The sequence below is a fragment of the Cryptotermes secundus genome, unplaced genomic scaffold (genome assembly GCF_002891405.2).
Source record: "Cryptotermes secundus unplaced genomic scaffold, Csec_1.0 scaffold150, whole genome shotgun sequence".
Lineage (NCBI taxonomy): Eukaryota > Metazoa > Arthropoda > Insecta > Blattodea > Kalotermitidae > Cryptotermes > Cryptotermes secundus.
This window is the reverse complement of record NW_019729898.1, coordinates 827,152-848,962: the sequence shown is the minus strand read 5'-3', so window position 1 is coordinate 848,962 and position 21,811 is coordinate 827,152. Positions and strand designations below refer to the sequence as shown.

Here is a 21,811-nt window from a genome sequence, read left to right as displayed (position 1 = left end):
TTTCAGTCCAGTTCAGTTTTTTACTTACCTGTTTACTCAGCAGCCTAAAGGTCATTGTAAAGTAAACATGAGCAAAGAGACAAAGAGACACATGCACAGACAAGGCAACATGTTTTATTTAGATATTAACCATTCAGTTAGCGGAATCATGTCGACCGTGATACGGCGAGAAGAAATATCTGTGTGTATATATGCATACATTAATTACGAATATAATCAATATTCTGCTCTATCCTACATTGTATTTATTTATGTGCTTACTCAACAGTAATAATCATAGTGATTTATAATGAAATAAATTAGCCTGCTGTTTGCTTTATATCTGCTAAACAGTGTTTACATAAACATTAATACAATGGCTTAATCTTCTTATTTTACTTAATTAATCCATTCCCCTTATACCTTTACGGTGTCGAGGTTGTTTTTTTTTCATTTTGATTATTTTACAGACTGTAGGACTCTTTGGACGGGTGATCAGCTCGTCGCAAGGCCTCTTTGTAAACACAGGACAAGACAAACACACAATGAACATATACACACAGCAAACATCCATGCCTTGTGTGGGATTCGAACCCACGATCCCTGCTTCCGAGCGACCAAAGACAGTTCGTGCCTTAGGTAGACTGCACACCGGCATGCGTCAAGACATGCAACAGTCAAAACACGATGTCTGTGACATGACGCAAAGAAAGGAGCACAGATGGAACGAATGAGATTATGAAAACTGCCGCACACCGGTCTGAGTCATGATGCTGACGTAAGATTTATGCTGACGAATCACGAATGAAGCAAGACTGCGTCTTTTTCTCAAGTCTTGATACTTGTCTTGACGCAATTGGTGCGCAGTCGCCCTTAGACCGCTCGGCTACCGTGACCGGCTTTAATCTTCTTATATATTTTGTAAATATTCTCGTGAAAAATAAAGCAGCTTAAGTCGTTAATCAATGTAACCTTGACTTTACTTTTGGTTTCTACTTTCCGGGTGTTCCATTTTTCTTTCACATTGCACTCCGCAGAATCTAAACTGCGAAAAAATTTGGGTGCAAAATGTAACAGGATAATCGAATGAGAGCGAAGGAAGGACATAAAATCCGATCTTTTGACAGTTGCAAATACTTCAACAAAAGAACTTGCAGCCTTATTGTTGAGCATTTGTTCCACGTAGCAGAATTCTCTTCTGGAATATTAGTTTAGTTCTTCAGAAACTCTATTCGTCATCATCTTCAGCTGTTTGTGTACCAATTCACAGGCAGTTTGCTTCAGAAAGGCTTCAAAATGTAGGAAAATTTTGTCTATAATATTCTCTGCTCTGCACATACATTAAAGAAAATTTATCTCTGTTCTTAACTAATTAAGCACTGTGCCATGAAGGCGTGTGGGGGAGTGGATTTTCTTGACCTCGGCACTAGTTGGAGGTGAGTGATCAGCTTCACGCCCCGGTCGCTTTACCCCCGGTACTCAATGGATAGGAGATTGGGTAGACCCCAGAGCAGGTCTGGTAGACGTGAAGAAGAGAAAATTCTTGACCCTACCGGGACTCAAAATCCGACCTCTCGGTCGTGCAGCCCGTAGCCCGTCGCTATACCGACTACGCTATCTCGGCTCATACATTAAAGTAGAAGAAACATTTATGTGTGTACATAAATCTTAGCGTAACAAGAATACATGCTGCATGAAAGGTAAAGATTGAAAATGTATAAAATATTTTGTTGTAAGAACTACGGTAGAGAACCGCGGAATCAAGGGAACACCGTCGCTTCCTGGCCGTTTTCTGTCCAGAAGTAAAACATGCGAGTATATTGCCAAATAAATTAAGAACAATAGTATCTCTATGTAAAATTGGTGAAGATCATGGCATATCTCAAGCAAAATAATTTGAAAGAACAACATAAAACTATATCGGATAATCACGATATATTATGTGTTCGAAAGGACGGCGTTCACTCTTGCGAAAATCGGTAGAGCGTTGCATTTGTGTGTGCATCTCTTGCGTCCTGGTTCAAACACACACACACACATACACACAAACACCGGCGATAAATACATACTGAAATTAATTTCCATGACATTTGGCAGGAAGTTTACACCATTGTGGTACGTTTTGAATTACTGTTACTAATTCCACGAACGTAGATTGCGAAATTCGTGAGGATGGGTTGTACGACTGTAAATATATTTACAGTTTACGTGTCAAATTATTCTTATGATCTAAAAATTACGAAATTGGAAATATGGGACCATATTTTGGGTTATATTTGACAATTTTAATGTAACAAATACTGTATATACTTGCAGAGGTTTTGCGTAACAGTTAGCTATTTTTGGAATGACTTTGATGCGTTTCTTCCCCATAACTAACTCTGTCAAACAAAGTTCTTTTTGAGACGCTAACAGTCGCTCAGCTATTCAAAAGGTTCCTGGCATTTTACGGAATCCACCAATGCGTTACCCTGTTCATAAGCCGCACACCAAAACCTGTTCTGATTCAGATAAGTCCAGTTTACATTCTCGCGCCCAGCATTTTAAGACTATTTCCATATTATCCTCCCAACTTCTGTAAGTCTCCTCAAAGAGGCCTCTTTCCCCTCATTTCTTTCCGTTTAAGATCTATGAAGTTCTCGTCTCTTTTTCGTGCTCCAGTCAGTTATGACATTCTTTGTAGTTATTAATTTCCAATTTGGTTTGCTCGTATGTGATGGCGGAAGCTTTAAAATAAAAGTATCAGTCAGGATTCATCCAAAAACTCCTTCGTGTATATATAACCATGGTTTTCCTTATGATATGTAGAGAGGATTTGTTTCGAAGTGTTTGGGTTTCTCATAATTAGAGACATACGTATAACATGAAGTTACTGCCAGTATTTAATGAATTTAATGCAATGAACCCTCGTTATAACCGTGGAGACTCATCTCCGGGGAGATTCGGCGTTCTCTACGCAACGGCTCACTGTCAGAATTACAGTATCGCTATTCCTATGCAACGGTCTGTTCTAGCGTTTCCATGGAAGTGACTCTTCTGGATTGCAAACATGTGACAGTATATATAATTTAATGTCACAATCTTTGTATTTCATCCCATAACAAAGAGTTGCAAAACCAACTCGCCGGTTTGGGACAGGCCAGTAGATTTTACTGCGTGGCGAGTAAGAATTTACAATAGTTGTTTCACTCGATGTTCTACCTTTGATCGTCGGATTTTATTTTGAATTTGGAGCTTTTTTAACATTATTTCGGAAAATATCTGTTCCGTTCTCTCCCTGTCAATAAAACGCTTTCCTTTATCTGCCAAAAAAATACCTGATGTTGAGTTATCTCAAAGGACATGATGAAATTGCCAATTATCAAGGAAGCTGGAAGACATTTTGGGACCAGTAGAGAAGAACATTTCTGACATTAATTCAGTGGCAGGCGAAGCACAAAAATTCAGCTGACTGGAATAACACAGGTAAAAGCAAAATTCCTCATACATAATACTAAGAGGTCGCTAGTGTGATATCATCGTTCTGAATGTTCTTGCCCCAAGAGAGAACAAAACTGATGATATGAAGGGCAGGTTCTACGAAGAACTAGAACACATATTCGATAAATTCCCCAAATACAATACGAAAATGTTGTTTCGAGATTTCAGTGCCAAAGTATGTAGGGAAGACATTTTCAAACCAACAATTGGGAAGGAGATTTACACGAAATTAGTAATGATAATGGAGTTAGAGTAGTAAATTTTGCCACATAAAAAAATCTGACTGTCAAAAGTACGATGTAACATTCATAAATTTACTTGGGTATATCCTGATAGAAAGACGCACAACCATATTGGCCATATTTTGATAGATAGGAGACGGCATTCGAGTAAACCTGATGTCCAATCACTCAGGGCAGCAGACTGTGATACTGACCACTATCTGCTAGTGGCAAAATTTAGGAGAGGCTGGCTTTGGTTGTTTGGGTAGAAGGTGTTGAAGAAAATATGTGGACCGAAGAGAGATGAAGTGACAGGAGGTCGGAGAAAACTGCATAATGAGGAGCTTTATAACTTGTACTTTTCTCCAAGTATAAGTAGAATGATCAAGTCAAGGAGGATGAGATTTGCATGGTATGAAGCACTAATGGGGGAGAAGAGGAATGCATATAGAATATTGGCGGAAAAGCCATAAGGAAACAGACCACTAGGAAGACCTAGACGTAGGTGGATGGACAATATTAAAATGGATCTTCGAGAGTTAGGGTGTGGTGGTATGGACCGGAACTATCTGGCTCAGGAGAAGGACCGGTGAATGGCTCTTGTGAACACGGTAATGAACCTTCGGGTTCCATAAAATGCTGGGAATCTCTTGAGTAGCTGCTCAATTTGCGGCTTCTAAATAAGAGCTCAACTCTAGGGGGTTAGATAGTTTTGGTTAGATTTGAATTAATGATTTGGTGTCTCCTAAACAACCCCATTTTTTTCTGTGTAATTTCGGCTATAGCACCTTGCTGTTCGTAAAGTGAATGTGCTATTTTTCATAAGAACTTCACTGCTATCTTACTTAGGAAGAAAGCACGGGAAGAGAACTCAGTAATTTTATATACATTTGTAAAGAAAATTGTTCTTGATGCGTTTCATGATCTATCTGCAGCTTAGAGTGTTAAAAGGTCTTCTTTCCTTCAATACTACGTAAGTTCAGTTTATAACTATATACTATTTAATTGGAATTTTGTCTCTGTTACTTGTGGAGGTGAATGAAGCGTTCATAAAATAATAATATTTTTAAATATAAAATATTTAAAGCAATTAAAGGCATGTTAGAATTTACAACATTCGAACTGATGGCCTCATACGTAAAGAGATGTCGCCCTGAATCACTTCATCGGCGAACAGATGAATCAACAGATATAATGCAGGCACATTTCCAGCAAAACCTCCTGTGGGACCCTGTTTTATGTTGCCAGTGAAGTGTGGTAAATTCTTCCCTGGCAGCGGTTTCACTAGCAACCAATGGCTGAATGGTTCAGTAATTGAACGGTGATTTTGGACTCAACAATATCGTCCAATCGATTGCGGAGTAATATGACAAGCACCCGAGTGATCACTTCCACTGAAATGTTATGTACACAGCGTATTTCTGGTCATGCTTCTCAATCATCTCCACTTCAGTAGCTTACAAACTACACGTAACACGTTCCCTTTTACACGGTGAGGGTAGCTGCGTTGTTCCATAAATTTCCAATTTTCTGTGTTACCATAAATTTGAATAACGTATCGAGCCGGGTGGTGTAGCGGTATCGCCCTAGACCTATATTCTGGATACTCTGAGTTCGAATATTTGCGAGGGCAGTGGCTACTGGTGTAGTAACTCGATTAAGCTACAATCGTTTCGTACCAGATCCTTTAGAATTCATTATTTAACAATCATTGTTCTGCGGTGTAGAGTCAGAAACCCTGAGAACATTGTTAAATAAGCCACATAATTGTAAACATTAACGTGTTTACAAGAGCTCGCCAACGAATCCTAACCTCAAATTGTCTCTTCCTCTGTGATACGTAACTTGTTAAACCTGCATTGTAAACGCTGCAAAAAATCCCCACCCACAATGTTTAGGGCCTTATTCTTATTGTCTGCTGGTCACAGTGGCCGCGCGGTCTAAGGCATGAACTGTCTTTAGTCACTCGAACGCTGGGATCTTAGGTTCGAATCCCATTCATGGCATGGATGTCTGTGTTTGTGTTCTGTGTGCAGGTAGCGGCCTTGTGACAGGCTAATCCCTCGTCCAAGGAGTCCTGCTTCCTGTGTAAAAAAGATTACGAAACTGAAGAAGAGACCAGGGTCCAACAAATGGCTGTAGTGCCATTGATGAATGATTGAATTAAATTCTTACTATCTAAGTCTTGCTTGTTACTCCTCACCCTCGAACAGAGAGTGCTACAACAGGAATGAAGTATAGTAATGTTTCCTGTTAGGTGGCAAATAATTAATTTGACAGATTTGAGGTTTTCACGGCGGTGACTATGAAGGATGCCGTCTTCTGGGATGTGACGCCGTGTGAACCGACGTTTTAGAGGAACGTATCGAAGTCTGCAGTTTTCAGTCACCTGCTAACGCTGGTTCCTCGCTCGCAGATTTTTCTACCCTGAAGATGGAGGCGATACGTTCCTTCAAAGTGTCGGTTTACACAAATCTACACCGCGCCACATCCCAGGAGACAGTATTCTTCAATTAATTTGACAGTTTACCGGAACTTGTGTTTTTAATTTTCAAGCTAGTATTATGCTAGGAGTATATTATAATAATTTTATAATGATTTTTATGCTTTGTTCACATAATCCTCAAATGCGGAGTTGACATTAAACTGTTCCAGTCAGTTGTTATTAAAGAACATCGAGGATAATCAAAGTTACCTCAAAACCACAATTTTGGACCACATTCTGAGTCAGTTTAGTATAGTTCTTATCCAGTCGTTTATTTTTAAAATTTATATTTTGTTGTTATATTCTTTATTACTTTTTGTAATTCCGAATGAACTGCCTGCAGAAAGGTTTTTCACCAACATTATGTACGATTTTCTTGGATATGCATCACCCATCTAAACCTTATATTAACATTTTGACCCCATTATGATGAGAATACAAATTGTATTCTATACGGATCCTTAACACTTCACTCATTATAACAGATAGGAAGGTTGACCACTTGTTGACCGGTTCCGGCCTCATTTATCCAGTAGTCTTTGAGCAATACGCTTCTATTTATCACTCAGATATCCTATTGCAGAATCCGAGAGTCTCACAGCAGTGGTTATGAAGAGTTATATCTTCTGAGAAATAATGCTTTGTAGTCTGTGAAAGTGAAACGAAGTTTCGGAGGAACTTGTTGCTCCCAGCTTCTGGGTCGAAGAACGAGATAAGAAAGAACCCAATACTGATAAGGTAGCAAGCATTTCGGTTGACTTCAACTGGCTGCACGGCATTATATTCCAGAAGATGGAACTCTTCAGAGATCCTAACATTTTCAGTATGGTGCACTTAATTATCATGTTGCATTAATATTATTGGTTTTGTGCATATGTTCTGCAGTCTCAAATGCAATATTTATTTTTCTCTTACATATAGGATATCTCATTAAGATATATTTTTTATATAAATCAAATAATTGTTTTACTTTCATATTGTAGCTTGTAGATCCGTTACTGGCTAACGACCTCGAAACAAAGAAGGAAACGACATTCGATGCTAGGCAACGGATTCTTAATAGTATGGCATGTAGACCCATTGCTAGGGAACGCGTTGGCAGATACGTTTCCATAGATTCTTGGAAACCAACTCTTTACGGAACACGTGTCCGCGGATACGAAAATGAAAGATATAGATTCTTAAAAATGAAAACGTCGCTGTGGAATCAAAAGGCGTTTCCATGTAAATGAGTGATCAACAAATATTTATTTGGATACCGATACGCTATATAAGCGGCCGTTCAGATAACAAACTCAGGCTATATAACTTTTGTCTCTTGTTAAGAGTAATTTTTTCCGTCCGGAGGCGGGGTCGAATACCTACACCGTAGCCCTGCGGATTGTAGGAGGCGATGAAAAGAGAACCCAGTGCCTGGGGTTATAACCAGGTCACCCTGTTCCTGGGGAGATATAAATACGGGGACCTGACCCTCCAGATTGGGGGAGTCTCGAATCCGAGACAGTAAAATGTGGTCATGAGTCCCGCGGGACTTGGACCTGAGAATGACTGCGCTGCCGAGAGCCAACAACAATTGTAAACTACAGACCCATCCTCTCGTCAGAGAGGATGTTACATAATGACTATAACCGCGCGTGTTCAGTATGAAAATAAAATTACTGGTCATTAGTCTCAAGGGGCTTGTTGCCATTACAAACTCTTTGGCGGTAAACTGCCAGTCACAAAGTAACTATTACTCTGACTCCGAACCAAGTCAGTCGCAATAGAAGACAGAAGCCAGGAGAAGGCAGTAGAAGACAGACTAGAAGAGAAGTCAGTCATAGTTCAGATCAGAATAGAGATCAGGTCACATCAGATCAGAATTAGGCTGAAGATTTATTGTGCTATTGTACCTGATTGTGTTGTAAGAGATTGTAAGAAAGGTGTTAACAAATCCAATCATCCAATCCAAAAGCAGTTATTATTAATAACGCATCATAAACTCGTAACAATAAGCAAATATACGTTACTGGGTAACGTCTTCGCAAAAATATCGTTCCCACGGAAACGATTGGAGTACAATGAACGGTGTTTTCTACAAATTCCGAGCCTACATGCTATACCCCAGACAAGTTGAGAAGTTAGTCAGTTGTGAGTCTGTGAAGAGAATACTTGGTCGGTGCAGTTGAAGAATCTGCATTGTTAGAAGCCGTTACCAGGGAACGACTGGTGAAGGTACGGCAGGCTGGAAAAGAGTCAGGTGTGCTGCAGTTATCTGTAAAATATGGAGATTAGCAATGGCGCTATAATTAAGTGTAGTTACAAGTCGTGTGTTAAAGTGGTCTGTAAACTCAATCTCCATTCCAAACCCCGTCTAAAGTCACGCACACTCGTGGAAGTATTAAAAAATATTTTTCACGGCCTTAAAATAAACAATATAATGCTAAACTCCAGTTTTTAGATAGAAGGTGATGAGTGAAGAATTGTTAGCTGAGACATTCAATTTGCAAATGCCTTCGTTTTGCCTAATGGGGCTATTCTGATTCAGCACCTGATGTAATTACTAAGCAGGAAACCCCATCTCTTCCCCTTCCGAAGTCAGTCCCTGTCAAAATGTTTTAGCTTAATCCTTAAGCTAATAGAGACGTCTGTTCCATGGTAGGGCGAGCAACGAGTGGGATGATGAACGCAGATTTATAACTCTCACAAACATCTACGTTCGTGACGAGATACGAAACCACGATCCTGTGTTCGAGTTGGTAACGTCGTGAATGGTATAGATCGCTCGGTTACTGTGAGCAGTATATTTGATGCTTTAAAGCTGAACTTTCATGATTACAAAATCTTGGCTATATATAACCATATGCGAGATAATCGCAGAATTTTAATAGCATTAATGGACTATATTATCACGTGTGTGTGATAGTAGACGGGGTTTGAATTGGTAATTGGATTTATTGATCACTTACAGGTCGTAAAAAGAAGTAATTATGGTGCTGTCACTAATTCACACACTTTACAATTCTCTATAGCACACACTAAGTTATTTTGGTCTGCTGTGTCTTCACCAGTCCTTGCCTGGTAACGGCTTCCAATGGTGGATGTTCCCCTTACTCTGGGTACTCGAATTATCCCAGTGCCTCAGCTACCAGCTTCTAAACAGCAGCGGCTCACAAGGATTGGACAGAAACATTCCTCTAATTAAATCACTCACTCAGTAACAAACTCGCTCCATTCTACTATACTGCACTGCACTGCACAGTACTAACTTAACTGAACGAGAGTCTATGTTAGACGGTTAGTCGGTCAGTCTGTCTTGAAGTAAAGTACCCATCTGGGGCTTACGACCAGATTTTTATTACTGTCAGACAGTTGCGTGTTTCAAAGTCAAAGTTAAAGTCACATTGCGACTGATGGTCATTCAATCGGTAAGTCTTGGTGTCGAGCCCCCATATGGAGCTCATGATCAGATATTCATTACTGTTTGACAGTTACGGTCTTGTTTTTGTAGTGTGCCATCTCTGACGAGAGGACAGGTCTGGCTTTTGTATATGCTGTTGGTCCTCGCCAGCACAGTCTTTCTCGGGTCCGAATCCCTTAGGACACGCGACCATATTTTGTTATCTCAGATTTGAGACTTCCCTTTTCGTCGCCTCCTACGACTCGCAGGGTCACGGTGGAAGTATTCGACCCCGCCTCTACACGGGTAAGTTGGTATGAAGTTTGCAGGATATCAGCCCTGTTAGCACACAATTGTCGTCATATTTTCATTTTGCTTCTATGAAATCACAAACCTTCCACATTAGGCAAACAATCGACCCGAACCGATAGCCACGATCAATGTCTGTGAGTGTCGCACAAGAACCTAGTTCACCTACCCTCTCCGACAAGTGGGTGTTACCCGTGACGTTTTCTCTCTGGGCCCTCGCGCGTTGTTTGCCACTCATGAAAATATTCTTCATATCGATCATAAATGGCTCACTGGTAAATAGGTCATCCGGTGACATCACAAAAGCTTTCATGCTTGTGGCGTCATCTCCTGCCAATTTTACTTGTCGTACTTTAAAATTATTCCTCGCTTTTATATCGTCAGCTCACTGTTAGTATTTGGTTACCATAAGACAAAGAAAGACGTCACCACTGCAGCATATGAAAGAACTGCGATATATAAAAATATTTTGGAATTAAATTATTATTATTATTACCTGTTTAGCTCATTTTAAACACTGAAGATGGGACGAAAAGTTCCTGCTAAACGTACGTTGATCTTCAATTGACTCCACGGCGTTATATTCCAGAAGGTTGACCTCTTTATAACCACAAGAGACGTTTTATGAAAAGTGTGAAGATATCGTATTATTCCACACCCTATAATCGCTACCTAGCTCCACATGTAGGGCTAAATTGGCAGAAGATTTAATTTCTCAGGCTTTGCTTATTTCGGATGGAAATGCTGAAGTGTGTATTTTCTGCTAGAAACAATCCTGAAGCTATATTACTAAACCGTGGGAGATGTTAAACTGCTGGGTCCCTATTTGTTGCACCATGGTTCATTTGAATATTTATACGGACAATCAGTAGCGTAGTTGCCTCAGACTCTGTACTACAAGCCGGAAGGTCGCGGGTTCGAGTCCCGATGAGGTGGATTTTTTTTCCAATTGACCTAATCCTTGCAGCCACATTATGGTACCGGTTTCGACCAGCCTCTAACAGAAATGAGTACCAGGAATCTTCCTGGGGTATAAAGGGCGACCGGCGCGTAAAGCTGACAAACTTACAGCCATCTGTGAGCCAGTTGTCTAGAAAAATGTGGGAGCCTCGACGTCTCACAGCCTTATGGGCCTTTACGGTCTGTTACAGGGATAGCTTTTATTGTCCCTGAACGACAAGAAGTGAACAGAGAAAGCGACTGTCTAGTATTGGTGGGTGCCAATTTTGTACATATTCCCAAACGGCTTCGTGAAGTTATAACATTCACACAAGTTCGTATGTGTTCTTTATTTATATCATTAATATTCAAGTGTTTCTTCTTCCCACATAAAGCAAACCATGTTGCGTGAAGAGGACCGAGACAGGTAGAGTGCACGAGGAACAGGATAAATGTATACAGAAGTTTAGTTAGAAATCCTGAATAAAGATACCACTTGGAACACTTAGGCGCAGGCGAGAGTGTCGGTATTAGAAAAGGATGTCGGGAACGGATTGGCTTCAACTCGTTCAGGACAGGACCCAGTAGTGGGTTATTGCGAATGTGGCAATTTAAAGTTTGGGGCCCATAAAACGCTTGTCGTTTCTGAACGCGAGAAGAAACTGTCAGCTTCTCAAGAGTTTAGACCTTAGCCAGAAACCTGGTTTCTGTCACGCCTGCTAAGTTTCATAATTTATGATACAGAATTCCTCTACCCATCTTCATGCTGGCGTTAGTCAGTGGCCTGGTTTCTGTCACAGATGTCGAGTTTAATAATTTGTGATAGAGAATCCGTAAGTTCATCTGGATGGTGGCATAGCGGTAACACTCAAGATTCGTATTCAAGAGGTACAAGGGTCGAATCTCCTGATCAAGATTTTTCTTGATTTTCGTCAGTTCTCCGAAGCAACTGCCGGGATAGTACCTCAATTGGTTTCAGTCATTTCCTTCGAAATTCTTTCAATTAATTATTCGTCTGCCAACCTGCCGTTGGATGCTGTATGGTCTAGCTACTGTGACGTGTATAGTCGTTGCTAGGCAATGACTTGCTAAACACATTCCGGCAGAAGCAAACGCAAATAACAGTAGGAAATATATTGCTAGGCAAAGGCACAATAAACGAGGAACTTCATAACTTATACTCTTCTCCAAGTATAATTAGAATGATCAAGTCAAGGAGGATGAGGTGAGCAGGGCATGTATCACGAATGGGGGGACGAGGAATGCGTATAGGATATTTGTAAGAAAGCCAGAAGGAAAGAGACCACTGGGAAGACCAAGACATAGGTGAGTGGACAATATTAAAATGGATCTTAGAGAGATAAGATGGGATGAAATGGATTGGATTGATCTGGCTCAGGATAGGGACAAGTGGAGGGCTCTTGTGAACACGGCAATGAACCTTCGGGTTCCATGAAATGCTGATAAATTCTTGAGTAGCTGCAGAATTGGCGGCTCCTCCAGAAGGGCTCGGCTCCATGAGTAACTAACAGTAAGTAAGTAAAGGCGCAATAAACACGCCTCGTCAACATTAGAGGCTTTGTTTCCTGCGTGGTCCGTGCAAAGTGGTTATAAAACGTGTTCGGCAACATAGAGTAGTAGTAGTAGTAGTAGAAGTAGTAGTAGTGGTAGTAGTAACAGGAGCAGCAGTAGTAGTGGGGGAAATGAAGAGTCAACTTTCAGGAGGTCAGGAATTAGGCCATGAAACGAAGACTTCATATGTGATATGAAGTGACAGTGAGACAATGACACATCCGTTGCCAGGATACGACTAGTGAAGACCGAGAATCCTAGTGCGTGTATAACGGTGAACTATAAAGTATCTGATTCAGAAAACCCCTGTAATTACCTGTAGTCCCTAGTTTTAAATATATAATGGGCAATAAATCCAATCATGCAATCCAAAACACCGTCTATAGTTACTAATACACGTGGCTCTACTAAGAATGTCGTAAAATAACCCATAAAGAAATTCTGTTCCATTACGATGGCTGCTACAAAGAAGACGTGAGGAGTGGACTCTTAGCCCTAATGACTACGATGTTAATGACTACGAATCTGAATTCAGTCGAAGTTAATTAATTTTGTCTCCTATTACAGATGGGCAGCGTCATTCAGTGCCACATACTTCACCTCTCCGGTCGCATCAGAGCTGAAGAAACTCTTCTGTATGGTAAGCTGCATATAAGTATTCACAGTACACATTGACTTCTAGAGCTCTGTGATGACTGTAGTGTCAGTCCAGTTCCCCTACATAAGCCATGCTTAACTGTAGATTTCACTAGTTTACAATTCCGTAAGAACAAAAATTTTATCACGGATCTTTATTACTCTTGGTGCAATCTAGCGATGGGTCAGCCATGTAAAACATGTCAGAGTATTATAACTATTCAAAAACAATGAGAACAAAATAAGTATCCGTTTATTATTATGAGATAAATGAAAGTTACCTACATGAGCTCTGAGATTTTCGCAGCAGTGATTGTCAGTGTTTTGTTGCACCCTGTATAGGGAGTAAAACCATTCAGTTTTAGATTTATTCCGTTATTCTACGGAAGAGAGACCCAGACGTACAATATGCTAAGCTGATTTCTTCTTTAGTTTGGAGTGCTCTAGGTTTGTCATCATGTATTCCTTTTGGTGATACGAACGTTTCGCCACTGTGTCTCAGGCAGAGTTTGTCTTACTTACTGCCAGTGTTTTTGTTACCACCTTACCACATTTAACTGTAGAGGAAACTTCTTTTTGGCAGAATATGAATTCGGAATATCAAACATACGGTGTTGCTTACCCCTCCGCTTTGTGCCAAAATGTTATCGCGTGTATAAACCTGTGATATTGTAAATCCAGTTTGCCATTAAACTTGTCCACTAACTTTAATATTTCCTCTTGCTTTATCTAAGAACATGAAGATTAAAACGATAAAAACAGAATTTATCTGCTGTTATGTATCGAAAAACTTTATCTCTCACATTATGGGAAATTTAACGCATGATGCTGAGAAGAATATATGAACGTATAAGAGAGAAAGCAAGAGAAATCCATTGAATGTAGCATTTTAGGGAGTTTCACAATTTCTTGTATTCGACTAGTATTAAGAAAATAGTCAAATGAAGGAAAATATGATGGGGTTTTGTGGCGTGGCACACATGTGAGCGGAGATAAATGCACACGGATTTATGCGGGCACGTTTGGAAGGAAAATATCACTTCGAAGACCTAAGCATAAATGGGAGGATAATATTAAAATAGATTTTATAGAAATGGAATGGAACGCTGTGAAGGATTCATGTGACTAATGATATGGACCATCTACTCGCTCTTGTAAACACGGTAATGAACATCCTGGGTTCTATAGAATGATGAGAATTTCTTGACTATCTAGGCAAATCGGACTCAGATTCATGGAATTAGATTTTGCTCTCAACAGGAAAAATTCACTTCTATTTCTGTGTTCATTTCAAGACATTTCTTTTTCTGTTGAAAACTGTTCTCTGTGTCGCCCTTCAAGTACACTGATTTCTGTATGCCTTCATATTGAAAACATCCGCATTCTGCCCACAGAGTGTATTTATGGAATGATTCTGAGAATACAGTGAATTATTTCCACATACATTATTAACCGTTATGTCGTAATGGAGAGGCATCGTGCTTTCCTTGAGGTAGAAATTAAATTTAAAGTAGTATTTAAATTAGTTTAAGGCTGAAAGTGGTCAGATTGTTAAATTCAGGAATATTTTCAGTCCACAAAAAATACGCGGGTGCAGTGCAACTGCGCTGGGATCGTGAAGAATGAACGATTTAAAGAGTACGCTGATAATATATTCTGTGGGTGTCCAACTCCACGATTGTTTGATTATGAGAGGCGGGTTCTATATCCACATTTAAGTGACACCCACGACAATCCAACCATAGCCTCCTTTCGTCTACAAGATCGTCTAATCCTCATAGAAGCATGACTAAAGAAATGGAAAATCAAGGTAAACGAATCAAAGTCCACACAAACAACTTCACCCTCCGAAAAGGCACTTGCCCCACAGTGCAAATAAATCACATCAACATACAACCAAAAGAACAAGTCAAATACCTAGGATTAACATTTGACAACAAACTAAACTGGAGACAACACATAATCAAGTAAAGGAAACAGATGGACCAAAAAACCAAAGAACTCATAGGAAGAAAATCCCACCTCTCCATCGAAAACAAGTTACTAATCTACAAAACAGTCATCAAGCCTATATGGACATACGGCATAGAACTCTGGGGCTGCGCCAGCAAATCCAACATCGTCATTATGCAGCGTGTCCAGTCCAAAATACTCCGAACCTTCGCGAACGCACCATGGTATGTATCCAACCGCACCCTACATACCGATCTAAAAACTCCTTACGTAACGGAAGTCATCCGAGAGAACAGCACCAAGTACTTCAGCAAACTAGAAAATCACTACAACCCACTTCTTCAACCACTACTACAACCTCATGAAAATCGAAGACTGAAAAGAATTTGGCCATCAGATCTAACGAACTGAGGAAAACATCACTGGATGTTTATTCCGCTCACGCCAGAAGATTGTACAATAAATAGTTACAAATTGTACAGCAATGAGCACATTGACTAATAGATTGTACAGTCTGATTGTCAATAAAGGAGAGAGAGCAAAAACATTTAAGTGAGTTTTGTCTGGGTATGTGAATGTTGGGAGATTTACTTTATATAAGATATTTTTATTTCAGAAGGAACTATTCATTTTCTGATTTCAGAGTACAATGAAAATAATAATTTAGGATCATTCTGTACAACAAATACATGGCTACAAGAGTAATGCGATTCTAAATTATTATCGGGGTTTCCGGCGGGAGTTACGAATTACTCTGTGTACATTATTAAAAAGGCATGGATCACGGAAGTCAACTTTTACAAACTCAATATCTTTAGTCCGCAAACGAACTATACCGACCGAACGACCGTCGCTTGTCGGTGAAGTTAGTGCCAAATTTTGCGGATAGATGGTGTCGCGTTGTCAGCCCAATGAATCCCCACGGCCGTAATTTCGGTTTTCTAGACCGGAGCCGCTACTTTTCCATTCAAGTAGCTCCTCAGTTATCCTCACTAGGCTGAGTGGACACCGTTCACTACTTCTCATAAAATCTGGAAGCGCCGGGAATCGAACCCGGACCTCTGGATCTATAGCCATGAACTCTGACCACTAGACCATAGAGTCGAGTTTTACGTGAAAGATAAAAAGCTATTTTTGAATTGATTTAAAGGCTTTGCCGTGTTAAATTGAGATTCTTCTTGGGATGAACTTCTGAACAATGTACTTTTATCGTCTCCAATGTAGAGTTGCTCTTCTGTGCTAGTAGCATCGTCTCGGGCTATATGCCAACTCCGGCGGCTAAAAACAACAGATCCTTCAGAGTGCATCTCTATCACCATCATCAAGTTCTGATATCTGACTGACGTTTCAGAGAACATTTCTCTCGTCATCATCAAGATCTGATGTCACCAGACATTAGACGTCATACCATGAAGAAGGGGACACAGATTATCGCTGAAACGTCGATAGTGTTTAACAGACTGACACGGTTGTTAGCTCTGGAAATGGCTGTTGGAGCTTCAGATCTTTCGCTGCGAGAGGAAAGCAACGTCTTAATGATATTTGTGTCTAGAAGGAAAACATAGCAGAAATAGTGCTCAGTCGTGCAGTCAGATTTGTAGGAAAATAAATTAGCTGCTGTGGGGCCAGTTGATAGGAAGTGTAATTTGAATTGCTCACCCAGGCCCCATAACTTGGAAAATGATCTTAAATAATTTGAATTATGCCTAAGTGACACCTACACAGATGCTCACAACCCCACTAAAGCGTTGTAACTGCCCACAAACGAACAGTATACTATAATAGTAGTACAGTGTATGGAGTTGTCACACAGTAATTAACGTCACAACAGCTACACCTCTAAATGTCCATTTCCATATAATATTCCACAATAGTTTAAATGCATAGGAGAAGTTTCTAAAAACTACATGCTTAATGTAGACATATGTGTATATACGACAGAACAGGAATTAGATCATTGTAGATTTCTCGTATGAGCAGACTCACGTCTGTCCCGATCCAATCAATACAAAGTGTTCAGAAAACAACAGGTGAATAGTGAACAGTGAGTATTTTCAGTAAACCACGAGAGTGAACCAGTTCCTCCACATGCACCGCGTTACTTGGGTTTTGTTATCAGCATAACCAAGTCTGCATGTAAACACTGTCAGGTTTGAGGAAAGTTAACATATTGCCTTCACGGTCTGTCATCGCGTATGTGAAAATGTAAACTAGCGGGCAACAACACTATTCGTGCAATTTTCTTTGTATGGTTGCATCCTGTTTATGTTCCTTTCATGTGGAAAGAGGTAAAGTTGTCCCTGTGATAAATCAGTTAAGCACTATGCTTTGAAGATACATAGATGGAGTGGAGGTATATTTCCACAATATATGACCTCGGTACTTGGGGTGTAATTGGTCAGTTTCACGCCCCTGCCGCTTTACTCACAGGGAAAGAGCCCCTGGTATCCATTCGGTAAGCTTTGTGGGCCCCACAGCCGATCTGGACGTTTTAGAGAAGAGAAAGATCTTACCCCTGGCGGGAATCCAACCCCCGCCGTCCAGCCAGTAGCCCTTCACTATGCCTGCTGAAATATCCCTTCGTAATATTAACCGTTACACAAACTTATGTTAAGAAACATTCTAGTTTCTTATTTCTGACTATACACTGCATGTTTTGACCGTAAATATTTATAACTAGCTGAAAAATATAAATACACAAGAAGTATTTCTTAGCATAAGTTTGTGTGGCGGTTAATGGCACGATTTGAACGTTCACATGTCTGGAATTAAAAATTTAAAGCGAACAGAGGAGTTTAGTTCTCTTCTCAAAAGTCTGAAGATTGATCAGCCCAACTACCTCATGTCTGCTGTACTATATATTATTACTGTGTAATGCACACAAAGAGCAAAGCGTTCTTTTGTCCGTATCGCCCGCATTCTCGTAAAGGATATACAAAAACAAACTCCGTGGCTTGAGTCCGCAAGCGAACTATACCGACCGACCACCGCTTGTCGGCGAAGTTAGTGCCAACTTTAGCGGATAGAGGATGTCGCGTGGTCAGCGCAAAAGGTCCCCACGGCCGTTAATCTCGGTTTTCTAGACTGGAAGGGATATTTCCTTGAAATAGGTCCTCAATTATCTTCACGAGACTGAGTGGACCCCGTTCCAGGCCCACTACTTCTCAGAAAATCTGGTAGCGCCGAGAATCGAACCCGGACCTCAGGATCTGCAGTCAAGAACTTTGACCACTATGCCACAGAGGCGGTCCTCGTGAAGGACATCCTACAGAAAATACGACAAATTAAAGAAGCTTCCCTCTCACCGAGCTATCGTTGGGAAATACAATGTTACTCCTTTAGTAACTAAGTACAGCATGCCAAGATTCTAATGCGACGTACAATTTCTCCGATGTTTCTGTGCTCTGAAGATTTTCATTGCAGCGGCTTAAGAGTATTTGGTACTGTGTATCTGATTTCACAATTTGCCTGTCACAACCGGTATCCCAAAGGGTAATGTTTATAGTGCGCAGACGTACAACACAGACTTTGTTCGTTGTAGGAAAGAAAGCTCGGAACGTTTCCAAATCATCAGTTTGAGTCCAAATGAATTTCTTTGTCCAGTATATTACGTGATTTCTGTCGCATTCGGGGAGCGCCCAGTGCTCGGAGAAAAACAATATTGGCAATTCCACTCACAGTAGTGGAAAACCATTTGCTCGGGGGAAATTCGAATTCGTAGCCATTTCTAGGAATCGGGAAAAACGCCGAGTATCCATTACAGATATTTCTATACGGGCACGCTCGCACTATTTAATCGAATCCAAACCGAGAGCAGTTTAAGATTTTACAAAACAAAAACTTAAATACTTACTACATGCCACCAGACACCGTACTCGGATAACAGGACACGAGAACCCGCTAATCGTTGAATTAACCCAGCAGCAAGACGACTGAGGACAACCTGGCCAGAAGACTTATGTAACTAAAAGGTAGAGTACTGCCACTGGGCAGCTGCCGCCTTCACGACATAAGCACCCACCGCATTTACTTATTACTTACAGTGGTCAAGTAGATTGTAAATTGACGTAAATTAAAAAAAAATACTTACTTACTCATGGAGCTGAGCCCTTCTTGAGGAGCCGCCAATTCCTCAGCTACTCAAGATTTTCCCAAAATTTTATCGAACCCGAAAGTTCATTACCTTGTTCACAAGAGCCCTCCACTGCTCCCTATCCTGAGCTAGATCAATCCAATCCATACCATCCCATCCTATCTCTCTAAGATCCATTTTAATATTGTCCACCCACCTAGTCCTTGGTATTCCCAGTGGTCTCTTTCCTTCTGGCTTTCCCACTAATATCCTATACGCATTCCTCTTCTCTTCATTCGTGCTACGTGGCCTGCTCAATTCAACTCCTTGACTTGATCATTCTTATTATACTTGGAGAAGGGTACAGGAGTATGGAGCTCCTCATTATGCAGTTTTCTACAAAACAAACACTACCGTATTTTATACAGGTCATGTACATACTGTGTTCTGGATAACGAACCAAGAGAGACTCTCAAGAACTGAGAATGTGACCAGGTTGGGAAACAAGGAATTCAAATAGAATTTTCATGGTAACAGGAGATGATCACTAGAAAAACCTAGAACGAAAAAAGAGTATAATATTAAAATGGAGTTATTCTTTTTATTTTTCCCATGGGTTTAGACTGAGTCCACTTGGTACTGCGGCAACTGTTTGGCCTTATGTACCAGCCCCAGATGATAGATGATGGTGATGATGATTGTGCAGCAGTCGGTGGGATGAGAATTGGCAGCGGAATCCGAAATAAACGAAGAAAACCTGCTCCAGTGCCACTTTATCCACCACAAATCCTACATGACCTGACCGAGACTCAAACCCGGGCCGCTGCGGTGGGAAGTCGGCGAAACCGGAGTACTCGAAGAAAACCTGCCCCGGCGCCACATTGTCCACCACAAATCCCACCTGACCAGACCCGGGATCGAACCCGGGCCGCCGCGGTGGGAAGCCAGCGACTAACCGCTTGAGCTGTGGCGCGGCCGGGCTTTGGCTTTATCGGTGACGTGCCTACAGATTGAACTGCCTGACTGCTAGTTATACTTTAATGCGTTGTTCCACCCTACTACACGTGATGACTGGAATGTCTGGATGTCAGACTTAGCTTATGCTCATTGTGCCAGAGTATCTGTGATTCTGTTAATTCGCAAAGCGTCACATTATGTGTGTTGCACTGATAGTATTGAAATTGAGTTGTATTTATAATTTTAACCCGGGTCTCTTTCCTTGCCAAAGGAATCGGTGAAAGATACTATTTAATACTTTCTTACATACGATAGACCTTGACTACGTTACGAAATCAATTGTTCGGTAGATCATTGTTGGCCGATAATTTTACAAGATATGACATGTATGCTTTACAGATCTCAAGCCAACTACTTGCATGAAATCAGTACTTCAGGAACATTACGTATAACTTGTGTCGCTGCCCCTGTAACTTATAAAAATGTAATCAGTACTGGCCAGGCCTTTTCCGAGATAACAGACATTCAGTTATTGGGCTGCTTATGCGCGTACGGCTATTTTTCTGAAGATATGAAATATGCAGTTTTTGTTAGAGCAGTGGTCTCCATAAACTAGTTAAATGGAATCACGATCGTTATAGCTACTTCGAGAAATTCGTTACTTCGTATTTTGAGGCCTGTCTGGTGGGCCCATAGTTTTGGAACTGGAATGTCCGTATTCAACGGGCACTGACATTTGATAGATGAGCTCTTAAATGCCGAATAAAAATAAAATTATTCAAACACTAGTGAGGGCACATACTGTGTGTAGACACGTTGACAGAGGAGCTGAAAACGTGTAAATCCCTCAAAATCTCTAGAGCTATATTTTTCACCATTAGAATATTTTATAATATATATGAATATCACATTAAAATGCTGGCTCACATTTCCCAGTGGTAGCCATTCTCCCTGTCTACCCTACCTTAGGATTTGCGTTGAGGGACCGATGAAAGCCATGGGAAAACCAGTCACAATAGCTGGTCTCAGCCGACATTTGAATGGGCGACTTACAGACTACGTAATTTTTTCTTTTTTAATGCTAGTGGGGTGGGACTAAGTCCCTTGTACTGCGGCCACTTCTGGCCTATTGTACCAGCCCCAGATGATAGGTGAGGGTGATTGTGGAGCAATTGGTGGAATGAAGATTGGCAGGGGAAACCGAAGTACTCGGAGAAATCCTGCCACAAATCACACTTGACCAGACCCGGGATCGAACCCGGCCCGCCGCGGTGGGAAGCCAGCGCGGTCTCTTATAGACTACATAACACAAGTTCTCACCATTACGACTCGGCGTTTCTGTTCGTGGTATTGATTCCAGTTACGTAAAGGAAACAGGTATTGATTTTCGAAAAGATTAAGAACGATTAAGGGGAGGTAAATGGAAGGGAATTCATAGCAGATGTTGAATGAAATATTCAGTGGCAGTGGAACTGTCAGTTTGTTTCATAAGGTGAACATTTGGAGAGAGATCTCGTGTGGCGCTTGTCAACATACTGTATTAAACGAATCGAATTTAGGCAATGCTTCCCTTCCAGCGTCTATTCAGAAGAGCGAGGTGACCTACAGGTGCTCCTCATCTATTCACTACTAGATCATATTTAGCTTACCACATTAGGCCGCGCCATAGCTCAAGCGGTTAGTCGCTGGCTTCCCACCGCGGCGGTCCGGGTTCGATCCCCGGTCTGGTCAAGTGGGATTTCTGGTGGACAAAGTGGCGCTGGGGCAGGTTTTCTCCGAGTACTTCGGTTTCCCCTGCCAATCTTCATTTCACCAATTGCTCCACAATC

General features: G+C 41.0%; 1 protein-coding gene and 1 long non-coding RNA gene across 3 annotated transcripts in view; one reads left to right on the top strand and one right to left on the bottom strand.

The window, feature by feature from the left end:
- Window positions 1-21,811, top strand: part of LOC111865726 — a 200,295-nt gene that overhangs the window by 113,179 nt on the left and 65,305 nt on the right. The window contains exon 2 of the long non-coding RNA XR_002843023.2: window positions 12,932-13,004. This is a non-coding gene — a long non-coding RNA (uncharacterized LOC111865726). The remainder of the gene's footprint in view (window positions 1-12,931; window positions 13,005-21,811) is intronic.
- Window positions 1-21,811, bottom strand: part of LOC111865724 — an 88,553-nt gene that overhangs the window by 39,655 nt on the left and 27,087 nt on the right. The window lies entirely within an intron of this gene.